Source organism: Mauremys mutica, chromosome 2, assembly GCF_020497125.1.
Source record: "Mauremys mutica isolate MM-2020 ecotype Southern chromosome 2, ASM2049712v1, whole genome shotgun sequence".
Lineage (NCBI taxonomy): Eukaryota > Metazoa > Chordata > Testudines > Geoemydidae > Mauremys > Mauremys mutica.
Genome location: NC_059073.1, coordinates 251,676,156 through 251,701,139, shown reverse-complemented (window position 1 = coordinate 251,701,139; position 24,984 = coordinate 251,676,156). Strand labels below are relative to the sequence as shown.

The following is a 24,984-nucleotide window of genomic DNA, read 5'->3' as shown; positions in this document are numbered from 1 at the left end:
ATTCACCTTTCTCTCTGAACAGCTACAGTATTTACAGTTTAACTTCATAGACGCATTAAGCATGTTGACCCACAGTATTTTCAAAAGCATTTATGAAGACTCGGTGAATCCTCATGGTGAAAAGAGGAAGAAAATTCAGAAGCAATTTTAATATTTTAAAATATTGTTAGGTTAAGCTTCCCTATATAGAATCATGGAAATGTAGGGCTGGAAGGGACCTTGATCCTGTCTCAGTTTGATGATTTCTCAAGTATATCTAGACCATCCCTGACCGGTGTTTATCCAACCTTTTCTTAAAAACCTTCGAAGCCTATTTCAGAGATTAACTATCCTGATAGAAAGATTTTCCTAATATCTAACCTAAATCTCCCTTGCTGCAGATCGTCAGTTATTTGTTCTCCTACCATAAGTGGACATGGAGAACAATTGATCACCATCCTTTTTACAACAGCCCTTAACATATTTGAAGATTGTTATCAGGTCTCCCTTCAGTCTTCTTTTCTCATGACTAAACATGCCCAGCTTTTTTTATCTTTCTTCATAAGTCAGGTTTTCTAAATGTTTTATCATTTTTGTTGCTCTCTTCTAGACTCTCTCTCTCTCTCTCTAATTTCTTCACATTTTTGCTAAAGTGTGGTGCCCAGAATTGGACACAGTAATCCAGATGAGGCCACACCAGTGCTGAGTAGAATGGGACAATTATCTCCTAGCTCTTATGTAAATCACTCCTGTTAATATACCTCTAATGATATTAGCCATTTTTACAATTATATCACCTTGTTGACGCATATTCAATTTGAGATCCACTATAACCCCCACATATTTTTCAGCAGTACTAGCAGCTAGCCAGATATTTCCCATTTTTGTAGTTGTGTATTTGATTTTTCCTTCCTAAGTGTTGTACTTTGTGCTTGTCTTTATTGAATTTCATCATCTTGAATTCAGACCAATTCTCCAATTTAAGGTCATTTTGAATTCTAATATCCTCCTCCAAAGTGCTTGCAACTCCTCCCTTCTTAGTGTAATCCACAAATTTTATAAGCATATTTTCTACTCCATTATGCAAGTCATTAATGAAAATATCGAATAATACCAGACCTAGGATTGATGGCTGCGGGATCTAACTAGATACATTCCTGCCGTTTGACAGCAAATCACCTGATAACTGCTCTTTGAGTGTGGTCTTTCAACCAGTTGTGTACCCAGCTTATAATTATATCTAGATGACATTTCCTTAGTTTGCTTATGAGACAGTGATGTTGCTCTGTATCAAAAACCTTGCCTAAAATCAAGATACATCACATCTATTCTTTCTGGTCCCCCACCCCATCCACTAGGCCAGTAACCCTGTCAAATGAGGTTGGTTTGGCATGATTTGTTCTTGAGATATCCATGCTGGTTATTACGTATAACTTTGTTACCCTCTAGGTGCTTACAAATTGATTGGTTAATAATTTGTTCCAGTATCTTTCCAGGTATTGAAGTTAGGATAACTGGTCTATAACTACTCAGATCCTCTTAGTACCTATCTTTTAAAAAGGGAGCAATGTTTGCCCTTTTCCAGTCCTCTGGGATCTCACCCATCCTTCATGAGTTTTCAAAGATAGTTGCTAACAGTTCTAAGATTGCTTCAGCTTGCTCCTTAAGTACCCTAGGATGAATCTCATCAGCCCCTGTTGACTTATCTAAATATTCTTTAACCTGTTGTTTCCCTATTTTGGCTTGTGTTCCTCCTCTCTTGTTAATGTTAATATTGTGTTAAATATCTGGCCACTATTAACCTTTTATTGAAGACTGAAGAAAATAGGTATTAAACATCTAAGCCATCTTGATGTCATCTGTTCTTAGCCCCCCCACACATTCCTTGCTAAGTAGAGAAGCTACACTTTCCTTTATCTCTCTCTGGCTCCTAATGAATTTAAAGAACAACTTCTTCTTGGCTTTTACATCCCTTGCTAGGTGTAACTCATTTTGTGCCGTAGCCTTTCTGATTTTGTCTCTATATACTTGTGCTATTCTTTTGTATTCCTTCTTAGCAATCAATCCATGTTCCCACTTTCTGTAGGATTTGATTTTCAGGTAGTTAAAGAACTCTTGATGCAACCATATTGGCCTCTTATTATTTTTTCTATCTTTCCTTTGGTTTGGGATAGTTTGCGGTTGTGCTGTTAATATTGTCTCTTTGAGAAACTACCAGGTTCCCTTTTCCTTTAGATTTTCTTCCTATGTGATCTTACCTACCAGGTCTCTGATTTAAAAAAAGCAAATGTTGAAGTCCATTGTTCTTAATTTTTTTCTATCACTCCTTTCTTTCCTTAGATCCATCAAATCTGTCATTTCACCCAATTTACTTTTGACGTTCAGATTTGCACCCAATTCCTCCTAGTTAGTCAAAATCTAGTCTAAAATGACTTCCTCCTCCACCCCACCTCACCCCCCCCGGGTTACATCTTGCACTTTCTGAAACAAGAAGTTGTCCTCAATACATTTAAAAAACTTATTGGATTTTTTTTGTTTTGCCGTACTAGTTTTTCAACAGTTGTCTGGGTAGGTAGGCTCCCATTATTACCAGATCTTGTGTTTTTGATATTTCTGTGGTTAGTTCTAGAAATGCCTCATCCACTACCTCCTCCTGGTTTGGTGGTCTATAGTATACCCCTGTCATGATATTGCCCCTGTTTCTCTCTCTTTGTCTTCCACTGGTCTGCTAATAGCTGCCTTCTTGACCTCCGAACAAGTATGTATATTCTTGATGTATAAGGTAACCTCCTTTCTTTTATCCTTTCACTCCTGAGCAAGCTGTAGTCCTCTATGTCAATATTCCAGTCATGAGACTTATCCTGGGAAGTTTCTGTGATGCCAAGTCAGTCATAATTTGCTGATGTACTAATAATTTCAGTTCTTCCAATACTTCCAGTTATTCTCCATATGCCTTGCATTTGTGTATTGACATCTAAAATGGTGAGCAGATTCCTCCACTGATTTCCCTCTTGCTGCTTCTCTGACTGTATTGTCATTTTCTGTCTCTCCCCTGCTCCTCATCTAGCCTTCTGTTAGGGTTGCTTTTTTCATGCATTTACCCTTTTAAAGTATTTTAAGGTCCTTCTCACTAGGATGGTGAGTTGGTGCGCAAAGATGCTCTTCCTCTTCTTGGTTGGGTGAACTCACATTTCTTCACAGTAGAGCTTCTTCCGTCGATACCATCTGCACAATTTGATTTGGTTAATATTATCCACCCAATAACTAAATTAACACTTCATTAACACAAATACTAAGTTCTTAGAAATATTTTAGAAATGTGTACGTTCCTTTAAAAATTATTTTGTAAACCAAATAATACTGATATTTTAGTGGGGAGAAAATAGAACTAAATGCTGATTTTATGATAAATGTGCAAGCACACTATGTCATTAATATACTAATTAAAGTTTAATTTCCTTTCCATTCATGTGCCTTAAAATTGTTTTTAATATTGATATTATGTTCCTTTTATTTATAAGTATGTAAAGGCCAGTCATTTAAGGGCTCTGAGCTTCTTAAATATGAACATCTTAAAGTCACAATTTAGGCCCTGATTCAGCAAAGTAATTGAGCTCATGCCTAGCGTTACACGTGCAAGTAATCTTGTTGAAGTCAATTGCATCTTTTTAATTTTGTGATGTGTAAAATTACACTAGTTACTTTGACAGCAATTGCCCCTGTGTCACACATGGGAGAATGAGATTCCTCAAGTGTACCCTGCTACTGTATTCTAAACATGAAATAAGGGGCAAGATATGTGTGCAAGCATGTGTTTGTACTCCTTTGGAGTTGCAAACTGTAACTTTTCTAGGGAACCTGGCAAAATAAGAAATTTGCAAGGTAATGAGCCTTCAAAATATTGTGAATGATACAATGGGAGAACCATATCTCATGATTGATTAATGATATTAGTTATGTGCTGAATGATGGTGCTTGATCTCAACAGAAGCTATCACCATCTTGAGGTTCTTGAATCTCACTATCTGGAAACTTTCTCAACACACTTTGCTTTTATCAGCCTTTTCATACTAACTTTTAAAGCATGTTCTGCAAAAATATTTCAAGATACCATTGAAGATCACTCAACACATTCACAGTCTCTCCAGTTAGAGTGAGAACATCTTAATCTATGGGAAAACCCTGCTAGAATCTGATGCAGCCCTTAAAGCTGGTTGCCAGTGATTTGGTGCACATCACCTCATCCTGAATAAATCAAAGTATGACCTCAACAAAGCCACTGAATTTTAGAGGTTCACTTTCTCTGCCAGGGGAACACAACCCTAACATAAAAAAGGTCATAGCAATTAAGATAGCAACAAGTACTCACAGATGCTAATGAAGTTCTGTCCTCTGTCGGCATGACTAACTGCTGTGCGGGTTACATCAGAGACTTCTCAACAATAATTGTGCCTCCGCAGGAACTTATTAAACAAGGAATATCACATTCTGGTCCAATACATGTCAGAGAGCACTGGATAAAAATCAAGGGAACTGATTATATTCCACATGACAATAGTGCATTTCAATCCAGATCTGTATATTGAAATAGTGGGTGGTCCTAGCACCATGGGATCTCATGCTCACTGAACATGCATCCAGGTCCATATGATTGTGTCTTAGAAAGCAGATGCCTGATACCAATGGAACAAAAATACAACCTGAAAAGGAAATGTTAGCCATGGAACAGGCCTATGAATGCTACCATTTACATGTATGTGTGGCTCCATTCCCCACTGTGGTAGTAAGTCAGGCACTTCAGTAGACCCATCAGAATGCCGCTACACCAGCTTGTGAGGATACTTACATCTGACAGTCTGATAACGTTCAAAATAAACATGTTGAAGGCCTTCAGAGATTAAAAACTTCAGACTGGAGTTTTTACCAAATTTCCCAGAAAAAATGTACCCTGGTACAAGATGCAATGTGCAAAATATCAAGAATAATGGTTTCTTTTGGGAGAAGCTTGGCGAGACTGAGAGCATACTAGGGAAAGAGAAGGGAAACACAGCTGGCAGCTGGTGGAGGTGGAACTGGTAGAAGACTGGGACAGAAACTCATTAGTCAGGGAGGGGACGAGGGAGAAGAGCAGAAAAGGCAAGTGCTAACTAGTGGCGGATTGGAAGAAGAAAAGAGAGTCACTAGAGGAATTCTGCTGTGCAAGTAGGCAAACGAGGCATGCTACAGTTTTGCTAATTTTGCAGTTGTATCTTAAGTATCATGATATTCGGCATCTTTTTCTTGTGGACGTAGCTCCTGGCATCAGACACTTACATGAATGTCTCACCTTTCAATTTAACAATTTTTTTTTAGTCCTCATGGTTGCAGAGTAAAGCTTGAAAGCATGACGTGTACCCTAGAATAGAGCTGGTTGAAAAAAAATTGAAAGTTTCCTGTTGGAAAATGAGATTTTGCTGAAAATGAAACCTTTCCAAATGGTAGCAATTTCTATGAAAATTTGTTTTGATTTTTTTTGCCTTTCATTTTGGAAAAAAATCATTAAAATGTTTTGAAAAATAAAAAAAATTGTTTCAAAACAAAATTTTCATTTTGAAATTTGAGATTATATCTTTTTAGACTGTATATTTCATGACATGTTAGTGCAAAACATGACTTGGCATGACATGGCATATTACTGCATGGCATATGTCAGCAGTAGCAATGTGCATGGCATGGCATGCACTCCAACTACTAACATGTCAAATCTTCAATGTGTGCGATTGGTGTCAATCTGAATTTATTTTGAAATAATCTCCAGGTGAAGAAATGTTACCATTAGGGAAACTTCAGGTTTACAAAGGTACCTTCCAAAACCTAGAATAAATCCAAATCAATCTGATTGATCCAAAATTTGGATTTTAGTTGGTGTAGAGACAGTGAAAATTTCCTAAATTTTAGGAACAGAATTTTAGTAAGTTTGTTAACATAAGAAAGTCTGTGAAAATACATTTCTGCCCCTGATCTCATTAACAGTGAGCAATGAAAGAGAAACTAGCTGTCCTAAAGATTTAAGGGCTCAAATGGAAGATTTAATAGCACCTCTTTCTTGCCCTATGATTACTAGCAAAAATTAACAGCCTACAGTCTTAAATTGTCAGCCTAGTGCTTTTAAATAAATTTGGGTGCTTCATTAGTGCACTGTAGATCAAAACCCAATCTTTTGTTTACAGTTCTAGAGAAACATAAACAGAAGCACACATTTTCTTACTACCAAGCAATAGGATGCTTTAAAGCAGACCAATAAAACCATGGCATTTTGTAACCTAAAACCTTGGCTTAGGAATCGATATTGTTCAAATGCAATTTCATTTCATCTCTAGGGCTTCCTGAAGCCTTTATGAGAAACATTATTAGCCTTTTTTACCTCATAGGTGTAATATAAAGTAGAGATGGACCATTAAAAAAATGAGTTCTGTGACACTAAAAGGTTCAGGGATGTATCCTCTTTCGAGGAATCTGCTTGTTATATAGAGTATTTTTCATTGTGTATTTCATTTCTAAAATTTTGAGTACTACTTAAAAAAAAAAGAGTATTTATTTAGACCTGTATGGCAGCCCTATGGCTCCTGAGTAGCTTACATTTAAAACACAGTCCATTTTAAGATCAGTGAAGTACAACAGTGCTCTCTGCTTGTTAACATTTAAAAAAATCCCTCACGTCACAAGTCTGTCAAAAGCCTTCGTAAATAAATCCACTGAATATTTTTAATCAAACAGATGATGTATTATACCCACACTTGTGAAAACTACATCAAGGGATCCAAAAGACCCAATCACGATCGGGATCCCATTGTGCTAGGCACTGTACATGCATGTAATAAGAGACAGTCCTGGTTCCAAGGTGCTTCATCTAAGAGTTGGCAGTCTGTTTGGATTCTTCCTCAGATTGATTTTTATACGTGCAGAGGAACTCTTCTGTGAAATTTTTACTGGGGTCTCATTGATTCATCTATAGGAAACAAACCTGGTAATCTTTCATTCTCCCATGTCTTTGAAATAGAAAGCTGAAATTCTAAAGCAGTATATTGATCTAGGTGTGCTGCAGTTTCCCTTCTCCCAAATGTCCCACCTTCTTGAAGCCTTTCTTCCTGTTTCCAGGTCCCTTTCTCCGCCAAATCTCATGTGTGCCGCCTCCTCCCTCATTCCCTGTTCTTCCTACACACTGTTGCTTCTATCCCACTCACTTGCTGTCTTCTGAACCCCCAACTGCTGAAACTAGTGCTTCCTCTCCAGTCAGCCTCATCAATGGGTGTGTTAACGCCGAATCCAAATCCTCCTTTAGCAATAATGTCTGCTTACTAGAACTGGTTGGGAAATCTTGATGAAACCGAAAAAGTTTAAATTGAAAAAATTATTCAAAAATGTTTCGCCTGTCAAATCTCCCTGTCCCCCCGCCCCCAAAGAAAAACGAAAGTGTTTTTTTTGGGAGGGGCAAATCTTCCATTTTGCCAAAAAGCCATTTTACATTAAATTCCCATGGAAAGATTTTTAACCAGATTTACTTCTTTAAACCACCTTTTGTGATCAGGATTCTACTGCTTGTGTGCATTTCACTGGGACTCTTAATATCTCTTTCACTCAGTGTGATATATTTTCTTGACCGAGCATTTTGATTCACTGAATAAATAGACAATCTAGCATACAAAGGGATTTTCTTTTTTAAAAGAACATGTTCTGAATATATTGTATTATTTGTAGAAGAAAGTTATGAAATACAGAACTAGGATTGAATAATCATTGCATTCATGGCTCTCTTTGTGATTAAACCCATTGAGACTGATTTTCGATTGATGTGGACGCAGCAGCAAAATGAGGATAGACACATGTGTGGAATTAAGCAGCAGGCCCCAGCTTTTACTAAACTTTAGCACAGGAGAGGCGTACTACCTGCCCATACTCTCCTGTACCAGGCATTTAATTGGTTCCAGTGCTCCTTATCATATAACCTGTAACTGACTCAGCTGCCATGGGCCTGCTGCAGGTGTTTTATTGCGATGTAGGCATACCCAGAAGGTGCAGAAACTCGGGGACCGCAGCCCACAAAGTCTCACCAAATTCCAGGTTTTTTACCGCTGAGAACTGTTCCTTTTATCCTTTTAACCACACTGGAAACTGCCCACAAGTTGCGATGAATTATCAGCTCACCCCAAGTACATCAAATAGATCCGAAGTGCATCCCTATTTTACCCACTGTGGCTTGAAGGTGCCGCAAGGAAGGTTAAAAAAACCCAAACTCCCTGGTTCTCTGACAATTGTTCTATGCTAGAAAAAATTCCTTCCTGATGCCCAAATGGGCGATTGGCTAAAGGAGACCCACTGCATCTGTCAGGTTGGGTTCCCATTCCTAGTTCATGGTGGCTTGGGTGGAGCTGCTGGAATGGAGCCAAAAGAGGCTCGTCATGGCCCTTACTCCAGGCTAAATCCTGTGAACTGTGGCATACTGGCCAATCAGTACCCTTCCTTCCCTCCCCCCAGCTGGCCAATGGGTGCTAGACGTTTCCAGTGGGGAGGAACTACCTGGTATCCCTCACTGACTGTCCCCTCCCTCACTGCTGGGACTGTCCCTCTTCACAACCAGCCCCATCAAGTTTCCCCACTTGTTGAGGCAGGTGGGAGGCATATTTGCTGATTATCAATAGTTCTCATTGACTTCAAATGCAGTTTTGTGTGTTCAACATACGTGGGACAGTTCCCAATATTTCCCATTATTAGATTACTTTTTCAATTACTTATAACTTTGCAAAGCTTTAACTGTTCAAGCTGAAATTATCTATGCTGGGTGTCTGCACCAAATGGATCTTCTTGGAAAATTTCAGCTAAAACAGTTCACCCATTTGTGAGAATAAGGTGAGTGAAAAATAAATTGAATGAGACCAGGGTCGGCTCCAGGGGTTTTGCCACCCCAAGCAGCCAAAAAAAAAAAAAAAGAAAAGAAAAAAGCCACGATCGCGATCTGTGGCAATTCAGCGGAAGGTCCTTCGCTCCGAGCGGGAGTGAGGGACCCTCTGCCGAATTGCCGCTGAATACCTGAAAGTGCCGCCCCACTCCGGAGTTGCCGCCCTGCTTGATAAGCTGGTGCCTGGAGCCGGCCCTGAATGAGACATGATCATGTAATTTAAAGACTATGGTAATTAGAGCTGAGCTGAGCTGAGTTCATAATGGATTTGTTGTTGTTATTGTTCAGTTGAAAAAAATTGTTTAGTTTCAGGTTGCGTGAAACATTTTGTTCAACCTGAAACATGTTTCATTTCAAGAATTTTAAATCTTTTATTATAAAATTACAGTAAAATTCAAAATAAAGGCATGCCTAATCAAAAAAAAAATCAAAATGTTTCATTTTAAAAAAATCTAAAAGGAACATTTCAGATTATTTTCTGGCTTTTTTTTGTTTTGTTTTTTTTGACTGAAGCAATTCAGCAAATTTGACCTACATCCACAAATTGTTTTGGTTAACCCAAATCACCATTTTTCAACAACAAAAAAAATTGTGCACAGAAAATTTCACCCAGCTCTAATAATGCATATGCACAAGGATGCCAAATAAAGGTTGCACAAGCAACCTTAATTCTGGCATTGCCTAACTTTTGAGTGCTTGACTTTGCTACGTCAGTAATGTTCTTTTAACTTAATTATTGTGTGTAATTATAAATTTATTACATGAATAATAGATGTGTTACAATTCATAATACAGGTATAGTAATCAGAGCTACAGTACAGTTCTAATTCTTCATACTTGGAATTGCCACTACTTGAAGCTTAACTTAATACCTGAATTACTTATTGTCGTTTTAGAATATTGGTGATTAATTACATAGTAGTTATACTGTGATTACTCTGCGGTTATACTTCTTGATATATGTAATTGTATCAAAATTGTATAATTAGAAGTTTAACATCATGGTTGCATTACCAGATTTTGAAGTAAAGCCTTTTTCCTATTCTAGATAAAGAAAAGAGTGTTAAGATAGAATTAATGTTGAGAGTTCATATCAGCAAATTAAGGATAACAGAATTTACCAAGCTATTATAATTATCCTGAAACAATCGTTACTCGTGAAATTCAGGGTTAAGGTTTAAAAATCCTAAACATATTAAGGAAATGCATCATTAAGGCACCCTGTGGTACCTTAACACTGTCTCTTAGTGATGCCATAAGGAAAAAAAATCTAATGTGTGGTCTAGTGGATAGGAGACCTCTCTCCTATTCTCAGCTTTGCCACTGAGTTAGTGCGTGGCCTCGAGCAAGTTACTTCAGCCCAGATCCTTAGCATTGCAACGCCTAACCCTACGGCAGCCTTCCATCTAGTGGAATCCTTGGCCCATGCCAGGCATCCAAGCTCCCTATACAATGCATGGAAACAGGCACCTGAGAAAGGGATGCTCAGAAGCCAGAAAGTTGAGCAGGAGCTGCCTAAAGTAGCCAGTAGTGAAATGCTGAAGAGAGGGATGGGGAGAGGGGCTGGAAGATAAGAGGCTCAGTCATCCAAACAGCTGACCTGGTGTGCCTGCCTTGCAAGTGATAGATAGGAACCTCCCTCCTCTCAGGATGCTCAGCTGCAAACCCTCTCCTGGAGTTAAGCGGCTTACCTGGCTTGGGTGCCTAGGTAGCCTATGCACTGACAGCTGAAATTGTCTCCTGGTCAATACCTTTCTCACATTCATTGTACTTTTCCCTATGCGCCTGGCTGTCTTTTGGGCAGGTGCTGTGCTGTCACCCTGCCACACCCCCAACTATCAGTGTCCTCTTGCCAGGGGGGTCTGGCGGATATCAGGACTTAGGCATGCTCAGATACAGGATTGGGCCCAATTGGTGAAAGCGAGAACCCCTCCTCCCCCCCGTCCCCAGTTTGAATTGCACTTCAAGGCCCCTGGGACTTCAGCAAGGTCTCCAAGCTGCTTGGTAGCTGTGCAGCAGCATCAGGGCTTAGGCCTAGGCTTGCCAACTTTCTACTCGCACAAAACCGAACACCCCTGTCTGCCCCCTGCCCCGCCCCTTCTCCGAAGCCCTGTCCCTGCTCACTTCATTCCCCCCTCCCTCTGTTGCTCGCTCTACCCACCCTCACTCACTCGCTCATTTTTTACCGGGCTGGGGCAGGGGGTTAGGGTGAGGGTTCCGGCTGGGGATACGGGCTCTGGGGTGGGATGAGGGATTTAAGGTGCAGGAGGAGGCTCTGGGCTGCAGGGTGGAGCTGAGGGCTTCTGAGTGTGGGAGGAGGCTTAGGGATGAGGTTGGGGGGTGGGAGGGGTAAGGGCTCTGGCCAGAGGGTGTGGGTTCTGGAGTGGGGCCAGAAATGCAGGGGCTCAGGGTGCGGGACAGGGCTCTGGGCTGGGGCAGGGGGTTGGCGTGTGGGGGGGCATGAGGGCTCTGGCTGGGGATGCAGACTCTAGGCTGGGGATGAGGAGTTTGCGGTGCAGGACAGTGCTCTGGGCTGGGACCGAGGGGTTCGGAGGGCGGGAGGAGGATCAGGGCTGGGACAAGGGGTTGGGGCATGGGAGGTCGTCAGAGGTGCATGCTCCCAGTAGCACTTACCTCAAGCAGCTCCCAGAAGCAGCAGCATGTACCCCCCCGGCTCCTACGTGGAGCCGCGGCCAGGCAGCTCTGCATGTTACCTTGTCTGCACGTGCTGTTCCCGCAGCTCCCATTGGCCATGGTTCCTGGCCAATGGGAGCTGCAGAGCCATTGGTTGGGGTGAGGTCAGTGTGTGGAGCCCCCTGGTTGTGCCTACACATAGGAGCTGGAGGGGAGACATGTCACTGCTTCCGGGAGCCTCAGCAGGCAGGAAGGCTGCCTTAGCCCTGTTACACTGTCGACCGGACTTTTAACGGCCCAGTTGGCGGTGCTGACCGGAGCTGCCAGGGTCCCTTTTCAACCGGGCGTTCCAGTCGACAACCAGACACCTGGCAACCCTACTTAGGCTGCTTTGTGAATGCGGACTGGTAGAAACTCAGGGGATAGGTGAAGCTGAGCATCAACATTGAAAATGTCAGTGGTGCCTAAATGGTGGACTTTAGGCACCTGAATACCTTTGAGGGTCTGGGCCTTCATCTGTTTGTGCCTCTGTTGACCCTCTCTCCATTTGTGTATTTTGATTGCAAATTCTTTGGTGCAGGGACTTTCTGATTATGTGATCATGCAGTGCCTAGACTAACGAGGTCCCCATAATAATGAATCTGTAAAAATACATTTTATCTAATCTGGGATCACAAACCCTAAAATGTCATCATTGTAATGGAATGATTATTGTATGGCATCACTGCAAGGGCAGAATAAAGTTTGTTTGAAGGGGAAAAGATTTTTAATACGTGCATAGAGCAGACGAGGCCTTGCTTATTATATATGGCATGTAATCATTTTATTTAAAAAAAGATACCAGGTGTTAATGGGGTATGCGGGCAGATCCATTTGACGTATTTTCTCATGTTGTCTGGACTTGTTTTAATTTCGTTATGGTTCAAATTGATTTTTAATGTGAAGTTATGTTAATATTTTGGTTGGGAAGACGGCAAGAGACACAGGATTCAGTATTAAGAAAATGAGTAGAAGATGTTGAGAGTTTTTTTTACATGTTGGAGTAGGAGTAGGGTGACCAGACAGCAAGTGTGAAAAATCTGGACAGGGTGTGGGGGGTAATAGGAGCCAATATAAGAAAAAGATCCAAAAATCGGGACTGTCCCTATAAAATCAGGACATCTGGTCACCCTAAGTAGGAGATAGAAATTACTAGCTTACATGAACTAAATCTCTTCTAAGCCTCACTTAACTTTCTTACTGCCTAGTTACTGTCAGCTGGCGGTGTTAACACGTGAAGCTGAGACATTCCTTCAGCTTATCTTTCCTATTCTAGTATCTCCTTATCTTCCTCAGAGGGCCAGCTGCTTTTAAAATAAGCATAAACATTGTTTTGCCATCTCTTTGCTTGGGGGAAAATTGCTGGAAATTTTTTTTAGAAGCAAACTATAAAATTAAACCAAATTGCCCACAAGGCTTAAACATGTACATGGTCATCTAGGCGGTGACATGGTCTCATAATGCTTTATTGTCGTCTTTAAATAGAACTTTGAAATCTTGTAGCAGTGCATATTTTGTTGGTTAGAAGTTTCTGCAGTGTTAGTGAAAGGTGATATACAATATATATTGTATGTTTCATATCTTTTGTCTTTTCTCTTCTTTCCGCTTACATGTAATTTCTACTAATGCTGATGATAGATGGTGTGAACTACTATGATTAATGACAAATAAATGACAGGATGAGGACCCAGACATGACCCAGAGATCACGCAGAGATCACATCAGAGTGAGCAAAAAGGCTGCTGGATGGCATGTCTGTCCCCCAGGTGTTATGACAGATGAGCCTGACTACTGATGGAATGGTTTCCTTTTATGTTGAAGGAATACTTGTGATATATTGAGATAATAGGATTTGTGAGGAAGGAGGATAATACTGGCAGAAAGGTGGCAGTAGTTTAGGGTGCAGTATCACAAGGGTTTACCATGATAATCTACACCATGTCAAGCATTACAGTGGATCATAATTAGCGGTTACTCGCAGCACAAATATATATTATTAAATTGTAGCGTGTGTTAAACACAAACAACCCTAAATTAATGCAGCATTCAGACTGCACAGTTTAAATGTTGAAATCACAAGATGCAGAAGTTTAGGTATGTACAGACACTTTGCCTTGCAGTGGAATATTTCTGTTTTCCTAGTTAGAACATATCTTGATAAAACATATCAAGAATTGCGGGAGAGAGACCTCAGAGCTGTCTCCTTGGCTGGTGATGCAGTTCTTGTTTCTGTAAGTCACTTCTCTGCCCTGTGACTAGCAGCTAGCTTTGTGCTGCCACTCCTCTGCTCTTCAGCCAGCCCATCCTATTTCTGCTATAACCTCTTTTTTTCATGGGGGCGGGGATAGAACAGAACTCAGTACAATTTTAAATCAGTTTTATAATGGTATTTTCAATATTGTTTCTTATCCCATTCCGTGTATAGCCTAATGTTTTGTTTGCTTTTTTATTGTTGTTGCACATAGAGCAGATGTTTACATCAGGCTGTCTACAATGACCAGTGGGGCTTTCTTGAGTAGATACAGTTAATTTTGAACTCAGTATGAGTAGCTGAAATGATCACTTCCGATGTGCATCACCTTGCATCTGCAGCGTTGCAGCCCATTCATCATAGTTTGGTTAGGTCCCTTTGGAGTTCCTTACACTCTTCTGTAATGTTGGCTAATTTAAATAATTTTTTATCAGCTGCAAGTTTGTCACCCTGCCTACTTACCTGACTTTATCTCTTATTGCACGATCAGAGGGCCCAATTTTCTGCTTGTATCACCGCCATCTCCTCCCATGCCATTTCCTGCGCCTGGAACATGCTTACCCAGCTGGTCTACAAGGCTATTTCTTTTTCCTCAGCCAAATGCTCTCAGAATACAGTGACATGTACAAGACAATAGTTAGGGCCCTACCAAATTCACGGTACATTTTGGTCAATTTTATAGTCATTGGATTTTAAAAATCATAAATTTTATTATTCCAGCTATTTAAATCTGAAATGTCACGGCATTGTAACCGTAGGGGTCATGGCCCCAAAAGGAGTTGTGGGGCGGGGGATTGCACCGTTATTGCAGGAACGGTTGTGGTACTGCTACCCTTCTTCATCACTGTTGTTGGTGGCAGGGCTGCCTTTAGAGCTGGGCAGCTGGAGAGTAGCAGTTGCTGGCTGGCATTCCAGCTCTGAAGGCAGAGCCACCACCAGCAGCAGTGCAGAAATAAGAGTGACACCCTTACTTCTGCACTGTTGTCTGCAGAGCTGGACTCTGAGTCAGCAGCTGTCACTCTCCAGCCACCCAGCTCTGAAGGCAGCAGCACAGAAGTATGAGTGGCATGGTATGGTATTGCCACCCGTACTTCTGCATTGCTTCTGGTGGGGCACTTCCTTCAGAGATGGAATGAGGAAAGATTAAAGAGGCTGGGACTCTTCAGTTTGGAAAAGAGAAGACTAAGGGGGGACATGATAGAGGTATATAAAATCATGAGTGATGTTGAGAAAGTGGATAAGGAAAAGTTATTTACTTATTCCCATAATACAAGAACTAGGGGTCACCAAATGAAATTAATAGGCAGCAGGTTTAAAACAAATAAAAGGAAGTTCTTCTTCACGCAGCGCACAGTCAACTTGTGGAACTCCTTACCTGAGGAGGTTGTGAAGGCTAGGACTATAACAATGTTTAAAAGGGGACTGGATAAATTCATGGTGGCTAAGTCCATAAATGGCTATTAGCTAGGATGGGTAAGAATGGTGTCCCTAGCCTCTGTTCGTCAGAGGGTGGAGATGGATGGCAGGAGAGAGATCACTTGATCATTGCCTGTTAGTTTCACTCCCTCAGGGGCACCTGGCATTGGCCACTGTCGGTAGACAGATACTGGGCTAAATGGACCTTTGGTCTGACCCGGTACGGCCTTTCTTATGTTCTTATGGGCATCCAGCCAACAGTCACCACTCTCCGGCCGCCCAGCTCTGAAGGCAGCAGCGCAGAAGTATGAGTGGCATGGTATGGTATTGCCACCCGTACTTCTGCATTGCTTCAGAGATGGGCATCCAGCCAACAGTCACCACTCTCCGGCCGCCCAGCTCTGAAGGCAGCAGCGCAGAAGTGAGGATGGCATGGTATGGTATTGCCACCCGTACTTCTGCACAGCTGCTGCTGGTGGTGGGGTGCTGCCTTCGGAGTTGGGTGCCCAGCCAACAGCTGCTGCTCTCTGGCTGTCCAGCTCTGAAGTCAGCACAGAAGTAAGGGTGGCAATACTGCGATTCCCCTAAAATAACCTTGCGACCCCCCTGCATCTCCCTTTTAGGTCACGATCCCCAGTTTGAGAGGCGCTGGTCTCCCCCACCCCCCAAAGAATTCTGTATAGTATAGGTTAAAAGTACACAAAAGACCAGATTTCACAGGGCTGGGGGGAGACCAGATTTCACGGTCTGGCCGTGAATTTGGTAGGGTACAAGCAATAGCTAACTACATTGTCTGTTTACTGAACTAATCTAGAAAAGGAAAACTTTACTCCCACGTGCCTTTATGCCAAGGGCAATAGCCTTCACTGAGTAACATTTTAATCTTGTTGATGTCCCTGCTAGACTTCCCCCAACTCTTCCCTACTTTCTTATTTGCCTCATTTTGTCATGGCTGAAAGTAGTTTGCAAGTTCCTTGAGAAAGGGATCTTGCCGTTTTGATTTGAAGCACCTAGCACAGTTGGATGATGGAAAAAAATATAAGCATGTCTCCTCATTAGCTGGACAGAGGTTGTTTGTGGAGCTTGAGATTTCCTGGCTTTCCCTTTTTCCCCCCTGTGACAGTAAAGCAAATGTTCTACACCAAGGTTCTAGTGGTTTGAAAGTTAATTGCTAATTATTTAAAACTCCACCTATCTTAAAGCTATTTGTTAGTAAATGTATTATTCATGCTGTAACTATATTTCATTTACAACACCAGCAAATCCTGATCTTTTCATATTCCTAGTTCATATTATACTTCTTTCAATAGCAAACTAAAACATTTGTCTAATTTTCACTATATAACTTTAAAAATTTTTAATGTTAGTAAATATTATTGATGGAATTATTTTCTGGTTTGTTTTTCATCACCACTACCTTTCTCTGACCTCTAAATCATTCCACAGGAGACAAAATGATGTCACGTTAGTTGCAGCATTATTGTCCAGCTGTTAGCAAAAAGGCATTTTGGACCTCACCCACACATAAAAATGAAATTGACATGATCCTTGAAAGGTTTCTGTTTCACTCTCTTCTTAAAAAATAGCAAAATGTATGCCACAAGCCTTTTTTTCCTGCAGCCTGAAGTACATGCTGACACAAATAATATCACAGTGCCTTTCATACAGTACTTTTGCTTGCGGAGATGTCTCAGTAAGAAATACAATAAAGTAATTTTTTTTTAGGAAAATGTATCTTTATATATAATTCTTAATTTGTAAGTAGGACAGTGCTTGTAGTTAACTGGGTTATTGTGAATCTCAGTTGTGCCCATTCCTTTCCTGCCAAGACTGCCCTGGATATCTAGAGCAAATACCAAAATGTACTTATCTACAAAAAGAAATCCATTAGAGAGAGAGAGAGAGAGAGAAGCTAAGTGATCTCTTGTCACAGTTTGACAAATCAGGTGCAAAATCCTGACCCCATTGAATTTGATAACAAAATCCCCTTTGACTTCAGTGGAGCCAGATTTTTCTACAAGTGTTTAACCCCATTACTACTTTACTTTGTTCTGTCTGTCTGTGTGAATACAATACATACACTACCCACATGTGTATACACATATAGATATCTGACACAAAAACTGCATTAAAAACATAAGTAAGGTTGCAGAGTTAAAGACTCAAAAGTTTAAATGACAGAATTAAGTTGATCTGTGCAACTCCTCCATATGTTGCCCCCCTCTCCCGACATCTGGTTCTTGTCTCTTCTGCATTTGAATCAGGCAGCTTCCTCCTCCATGAGGCCTGGACTCAGGAGGGAGATCACTGACCCTCTAGGAAGGACAGGTGTCTGGATGAGGCCTAGCAGGCAGCAGCTCAGAGCTGCAATTGCAGGGGAAAGCCCTGCTCTGCCCTGTGCTGGAGCATGTCCATTGCAGATGGAATCTTTGGGGAATTTAGCTGCTAAAATCTAAGAACTCTTTACTGCACATGTACAAACAGCGATTTTTCAAAGGCTTTCAACTTGGCCAACTTTGGGCAGATTTTCATGGGGTGCCAAAAGATACAACCATGACACAAAGGCCAAATTTTGACTTTCCACTCCAAATCATGGTGGTCCTAATGGCATTCAAAGGAAAAGTCACCAGACTTTTGTAACATGGGCAAAACAATGTATTTTGCCCTAGCATCATTCTTGGAAATTGCTGAATGGTTTTGGCTGAAATTTCTCCAAAAAAATTCCACCAGGAGGCAGACACCCAGCATGGAAAACTTCAGCCAAAACAGTTAGTTTGATAAAGTTATTAAACAACTGAAGACAGGGTTTTATAATGGTAAGGCTTGAAATATCTTAAATGGTGCTACCAGCCCCACCTATAATATATACACACACAGAGCACTGAAAAGTACGAAAGGTGCTAAACACCTGATGTGTGAAAGTATGGCAAGAAATGACATAGTTGTTTACTGTATGCAGTGGAATATTTATACTTTACATCACTGACCGCTTCTTAAATGCTGAAGTAGAATATGGAGACAAGCTGTCACTGGTTACGACTAGATAGAGCTGGCACGTAAGATCTTTCTGTTGCATTTTGACTCTTTAATATGTGAGTGACACTTCATTCTTTTTTTAACTTTCAGTCTGTACCTGTAGACAATCTGAAAGAACAGTAAATACCATAAATTATTAATACAGCTATATAAAAATCCAGCTAATGGCTGAACTTAACTCATTCCAGTTAACATATCAACTATTTTCCATTTTCCTTGTAATAAGTGCTTTATACACATTAACCGAGTAATGCTGTCAACACATTATCCCAATGTTACAGATGGATAAACTGAGGCACAGATGTACTATGATCTTGGGCATGTCATAACCTAACAGTGGTAAAGCCAGGAGTAAACCCCAAGATTCCTGACAGGCATTTCCTATAATACGTAGTGCCTGTTTTAAGAATACACTGCATTACCAAGTGGCCTCAGCACATAGGGACTTCACACAAATGTGCATGGTAAAATATTAAACCACATCTTCATTAAGCAGATTGAGTCTAAACATAACCATGCAGTTAATCACATCTAATGTGATTCTATTTTCCTTCAGCAAAATGACTTATTGTACCCACCAATGAAGCACCAGCAAATACATTTTTCAAAGGCAAGTCTGGCCTTCTAGTATCTTGTTACTCCTCTCTGACTCTTTACAGGAAGATTTAAGATGAGGGCCACTTTAACTTGGAAGAGGGAGTCACAAGGATGAATTGTCTCTGAACAGACCAAACCTAACATTTCCCAGCAGGAAGTTTCCCCATAACTACTACTCCTTGAAATTAAAATGATCTATGGGTCAACAAAGTTGTGTGTTGGTTTTGAAGAACCTTGTTATTTCGGTTTTTTGTTTTCCAGACCAAACCCATTGTGGGTTCCAGTCTACTCAATCCACCTGAGTTTGGCGTGGGGGTGGAGTTTCAGGGAAAAGTTTTTGGTTTTGGCCCATCACTGGTAAAAACACAGTTTGAAGTTCAGATGAAGCTACCTTGTCTTAAGGCTTCATTCACTAAATGCTTACATGTCTTTCCATCTTAGTTACGGTAGTATTGATATATACATAAAGTAACACACACACACACACACACACACACACTTGTTTGTCAAAGCTCTCAAAACACGATTGCCCATGATCTCCATTACCCATTTTGCATTAGAGGCATAAAATGTACAAGGAACCCGAATCCAACATGGAGATTTCTAGTTTGTGCACTGTAAGTGTGCAAATGTAGAGACTTTAGCCCTTTTTCTGAGTGGTGCTTAGTACCAGTGGCTCACGCATGAGCATTATTGAACTCATTGTAGATTACAGAAAGTAGTGGTGTGTGATAATTTTAACTACTGCTCTATCTCACTGCCTGACTCCCAAGTGAGTCTTTTAATTTTGGGAATTTATCCTGTCTGAGAATGAATAAAAACATTTATTAGAGAACAAGCACCTATGCATCCAAACAAATGTAGTAGTAATTAGCCCAAATACTGATTTTTTTAAAAGACTCATGTGTAGCATGCTTGCTGAAGACTCATTGGGGAAATGAATTTAAAATGCTGCCATCTGTTTGCCTTACATTTGATGTGAGGATAAAAATCTTAGTATCGAAGTAATATTACATCATTAGTTTTTCAGAATAAATGCAAAGTATACTGTACATATTGGTATATTCTCTGCTGCTGTTGTGGTTTCTTGAAGTGCTGTCTCAATAATATTTTAGTCTTCTTTCCCAAAAAACATGTTTAGTGTGACATTGGTAGGTGATGATGACTGGATTTGGTTGACAATCTGTAGGAGAATATTTTGTTCTAGCTGTAATAGCAGGAGCAGCAGCACCTGACTCCTTGTTGAGCTCCAACAGCAACTTTATTGGCAGCTTCAAAATTGAACTCAGGTCTGTCACAGAGACCTATGCTGTTTCATTCTCTAGTCTTCCTGCCTTTAGATGCTAATTGTTTGGTCTCATCTTTGAATTTAGTGGAGTTTTTGCGGTTCTATCCACTTCTGAACAAGAACTTACACAAAATGCCTTGTGAGATTTCAACAGCAGTTATTTGTGACCATTTGTTTTGAAAGGAGATGTTTCTAAATGTCTTCATACTCTAGATTATTCATGCCACTTAAAAAACAAGGATTTTTTTTTTGGAGGATGGTAGAAGAAGGGGGAAATGCAATCCACTTATTAAATCACACATGTTTAGCCTAGGGGTCAAGAAATGTTTTGTGTTGTCTCTTGGTATAGTTTTCAGAAACAATAGGCAGAATTTGGCTCCCATATTGCCTCCATCAGTTACACTAATGTAAATGCAGAGCAACTCCATTGATTGCATGTTACCCTGGATTTACACCAATGTAACTGATGGCAGAACTGATTTTTGGTTTCCACAATATAAAAGCATTACATATGTAATGACAATCGAGAAGGATTTTTCTTTCCATGTATATTAAACTGCTCTATTATTTACTTCTTTCTGTGGGACTAATAGGGGAGGCAAAGAACCCATAGCAGCCATTTTGTAATTCTTGTGGCCTGTGGTAGATATTGAAGATCCAGAAAAAAACAGCCAGATAAAGGAGAGAATTAGCTATTACAAGTGATAGATGAGAGGCAGGAGTAAGGGGGTATGTGTAGGAGGAGAGACTGTACAAAAACCTGAGGGTGTGTTGCTTTCAATCAGGGGCAGCTCTAGGAATTCCGCCGCCCCAAGCAGGGCGGCGCGCCGCAGGGGGCGCGCTGCCGGTCGCCGGTCCCACTGCTCCGGGGGAACTCTTGCAGATGTGCCTGCGGAGGGTGCGCTGGTCCTGCGAATCCGGTGGAGCATCCGCAGGCACGCCTGCGGGAGGTCCACCCGAGCCGCGGGACCAGCGAACCCTCCACAGTCATGCCTGCGGGAGGTCCACCCGAGCCGTGGGACCAGCGCACCCTCCGCAGTCATGCCTGCGGGAGGTCCGCTGGTCCCGCGGCTCTGGTGGATCTCCTGTAGGCATGACTGCGGAAGGTCCGCCGGAGCCGCCTGCCGCCCTGCTGGCAAAATGCCGCCCCAAGCGCGCGCTTGGCGCGCTGGGGTCTGGAGCCGGCCCTGCTTGCAATGTACTGTTTAAGCTTTAATGACCCATTTAGAGGTTTTAACAATGAAGTAATAGCCATCTAGAGGAGGTAGCCTGAACAGTGAGGACTGAGAGAGGTCATAAATACTATTTCAGCATGTAGCTCTACTAAGCTTGTGTCAGGGTTTTTTTAATGTGTCCCTCTGTATGGGAGAGAGTGGGATGGTGAGTTGAAAAGGGGTGATGGCTTTAGATAGTATCACGTTCTGTCTGCTGTTCACTTCTTTCTATTTAAAAAAAAAAAGTGTGTGTATTTATTTAGTTGAACTTGAACACAATTATAGTCCTCCTTAAGGTTATAAACTGAGAGAATTATTAAAATTGTGTTATGATCTTCCTTGCTTCCTTTACTCTTTCCAAAACAGCCTGTTCCACGTACCCTGGTTCCTTGTTGAATGATAGCCGTTACTAAAGATAAACTGGTTAATGGAGTTTCTTACTACCTGTTTACCTCCTCTGAGCTCCATGTCAGCTCCTCTCTTTTTGATACATTCCACCTCTGTGTTTGTTCCTTGATAGCAGGGTCAGTCAGGACTCCTTTCTGAGAAAAATTCCAATTTGGTTTTGGCTCCCAATGGCCAAAAATTTCTCCCTCCAGGCACTATAGATATTCTAGTGATACTCCAGTAAAAGCATAATGAACGTTTAAGAATTACCTAATGTCCGGAGGGATAAAGAAATGCTAGAGTTTTTAAAATAATATTCCTATATTAGTGTTATCAGCTGTTTACTGATCAGGTGACTGCCTGAAGTGTTTATCTCCTTTAGGTGATCGTTAGCTTACTGTCATAAGGTGGCCCTGCCTAGAGCACCCTCCTGTGACAGGCCATGGCATGAGAGGTGCACCTACCTCAGTTTCCCTTTGAGTCTCCAGAAATTGTTGAAATTGTTTTTCTGAATATATATATATATATATATATATATATATATATATATATATATATATATCCATCCCTTGAGGGGTTAATTTATTATAAAAGTCCCACAGACAAGTCCCATAACCATAATCCAGAAACTGCATCAAGTAGAGCACCTGTGCTCCTCACCACATTCTGGTTATAAACTGCAGTGCAGCCTCTGCGCCCCTCACCATGCCCTGGCTCTGAGAGCCAGCAGGCATCTCCCTCTGCTGCTCTCAGCCTTCAGTCCTCACCAGCCTTCTCTGGCCATGGCTCTGTGGCACTGGAAGGATAGCAGGCCAGCCCATCAACTGGCTTCCTGATAATTCCATCCTCTTTCCGGGAGTGGTCTGCAGATAGCTTTCTGCAGGTTTTCTTGGAGAGCTCCTCCAGGCTCTTGACTCTGGCAGTCTTAACTCACCAACTCTCTTCTCTCACTGGATCTCCCCTTCCCTCTGATTGTCCTTCATCTTTTATAGACCCAGGTGCTGCCCCCGCCCTCTTAATTGGCCAAAATAGGAGTACCTGTTGTGGAACAGGGGTGCTGGACCTACTTAATTTACTGGGACCAGCCACCCTGTGACACGCACCAATAACAGCTTTAATTTGGCCTCTGGTACTGAAATTGTGAGATTGAACATTCCTGATATCAAGCAGTAGTAAAAGCTACAGGAATAGGGGGGACTAAAGGAGAGGAAATCTCAGCCAAGATCCTTTGTGGCATTCTCCCAACTGTTCTATCAAGAGAAGGGGTTTGCCTCACCTTTGGCCAATGAGCCTGGGATCCAGCCTTCAAGTTCCATAAATCCTGTAGGAGTCACCTGAGGCCAAAGTCATCTATGTGGAACACTGGCTCTGGATCCCTGGTGTGTCCCTGTCCCATCATCCTCCACTTCCTCACAGCATAGCTCCAGTAGGGGGGTGCTAGCTGGGACTGCCAAACAAGAATCCTTAAATGGAGTGGGGGCGAGTTGCACGTTGCAATGGAGTTGTTGCCCAGGGCTGTGTTACATTTTCAGGGTAATCCCTAGAGGGCCAGTTTGGGAGACAGTGAGTGCCTGCCTCCACTCAAAGCAGGGCTGTCCATTCCTGATCTCCTGGGTGAGTCCCAACCCTTCAGAGTACACTCTACTCTGTTCCATGGAAGTGTCTGATCCTCTTCTGTGCATGGGAAAGAGGGATGCCCACATGCAGATGACGTTGGCACAATCTGGTGCTTCATTATTTTCCAAAACAACAGGGAAGAGAGGAAGAGGAAAAATTAGTCACAGTAAATGACTGCCGAGACATATCATATATTTCTGTCTATAATATACTCCATGATGATAACTGGTATTAATCCTTCTCAGATGTATGCATGATGAGGCACCAATGACATGTTGACATTGGTAACAGCACATGGCTTGTCATGTCATATATTGCTTAACTATGGCATATTTTGTGGAACATTAAATATACATGTTAATTATTCATTGCGAAGCAAGCATTAAATATACATTGCAGTGCAAAAGAAATTTTTTGGGGGAGAATCTTCTGCAGATTCAGTAGACAAAGATTTCTGTCACTATTCTAAAACCCTGATGTTGTTAAGAAATATGAATTGATAACATTTATAAAAAGATATGCAAACACTGCTTAACTTATTTTTCTGTTGTCACTGACTAATACAAATAGTTAATTCCCGCAAATCTGAATGTGTATAGGGGGGAAGTTATCAAAGTGCTATGTACAGAAAATGTGATTGCCTTTGGTTAGAGAGCTCCTTTTGTGTGTTGCCTATGAAAGGGAAATGTCATTTTGAAAAACGTTCAGATCTTATCCAAGATAAATCTTGTGTGAGATACAAAAAGATTTTAGATTATAAATTCAACATACACATTTGATAGGCTAGAAGGTAATGGTTTGATTCACTCAGTGGAGACCACTCAAATAAACCCCCTGTTATTTCTGCCTCAGAGCAGGGTTGAATTTGATTGGCAAAATGGAGAAGACAACATTGAGAGAAGGATGGCTTTATCCTCATTAGTGCTGTGAGAATAAATGATTTTTCATTTCACTGGCTGTACTGAAAAACTGGGGTAGGGAAGGTCATTTTGGGTAGACCCGAGACAAAAAGAAATCACATTTTTCAGCAAACCGAAACGTGTAAACAAAACAAAACACTTTGGGCTGAACAAAACATTTTGCTTTGTTATGAACATTTTTTATTAATAAAATTGAAATAAATTTCAAAACAAAGTCATTCAAACTGAAAAATTTAAACCTAAAAAATGCAGGTTTGGGTCAACTAAGAAATTTCACAAATTTGTGTCAAATTTCCTGAATTGTTTTCGTGTGTGTGTGTGTGTGTGTATGTATATGTATATGTGTGTATATATATAAAACTTTAAAAAAAAACTAGAAAAAAACAAACATTTCACTTAAACATTTTTAAAGTGAACCATTTTGTTTTTGTCCGGATTTATTTTTAGTTTTTTTTTTACCAAAACAATTCAGTGAATTTGACACAAATTTGTGAAATATTTTGGTTGATTCAAATCTATAATTTTTGAGTGAAAAGTTTTGCCTCAAAATTCTGCCTAACCCTAATCTTGAGACATGCGGAAGGATGAAATTGAGGGCATTTTAGCACCTCTCAGGACCAAGCCATTGATGGCCAGCCAGCGAATGAAATCTGTAGAGTGGCTGATTACCA

The 24,984-nt window shown here is 41.1% G+C and overlaps 1 protein-coding gene across 3 annotated transcripts in view; it reads left to right on the top strand.

Moving 5' to 3' along the window:
- The window catches only part of CDK14 (cyclin dependent kinase 14), a 543,410-nt gene that overhangs the window by 232,154 nt on the left and 286,272 nt on the right, over positions 1 to 24,984 (top strand). The window lies entirely within an intron of this gene.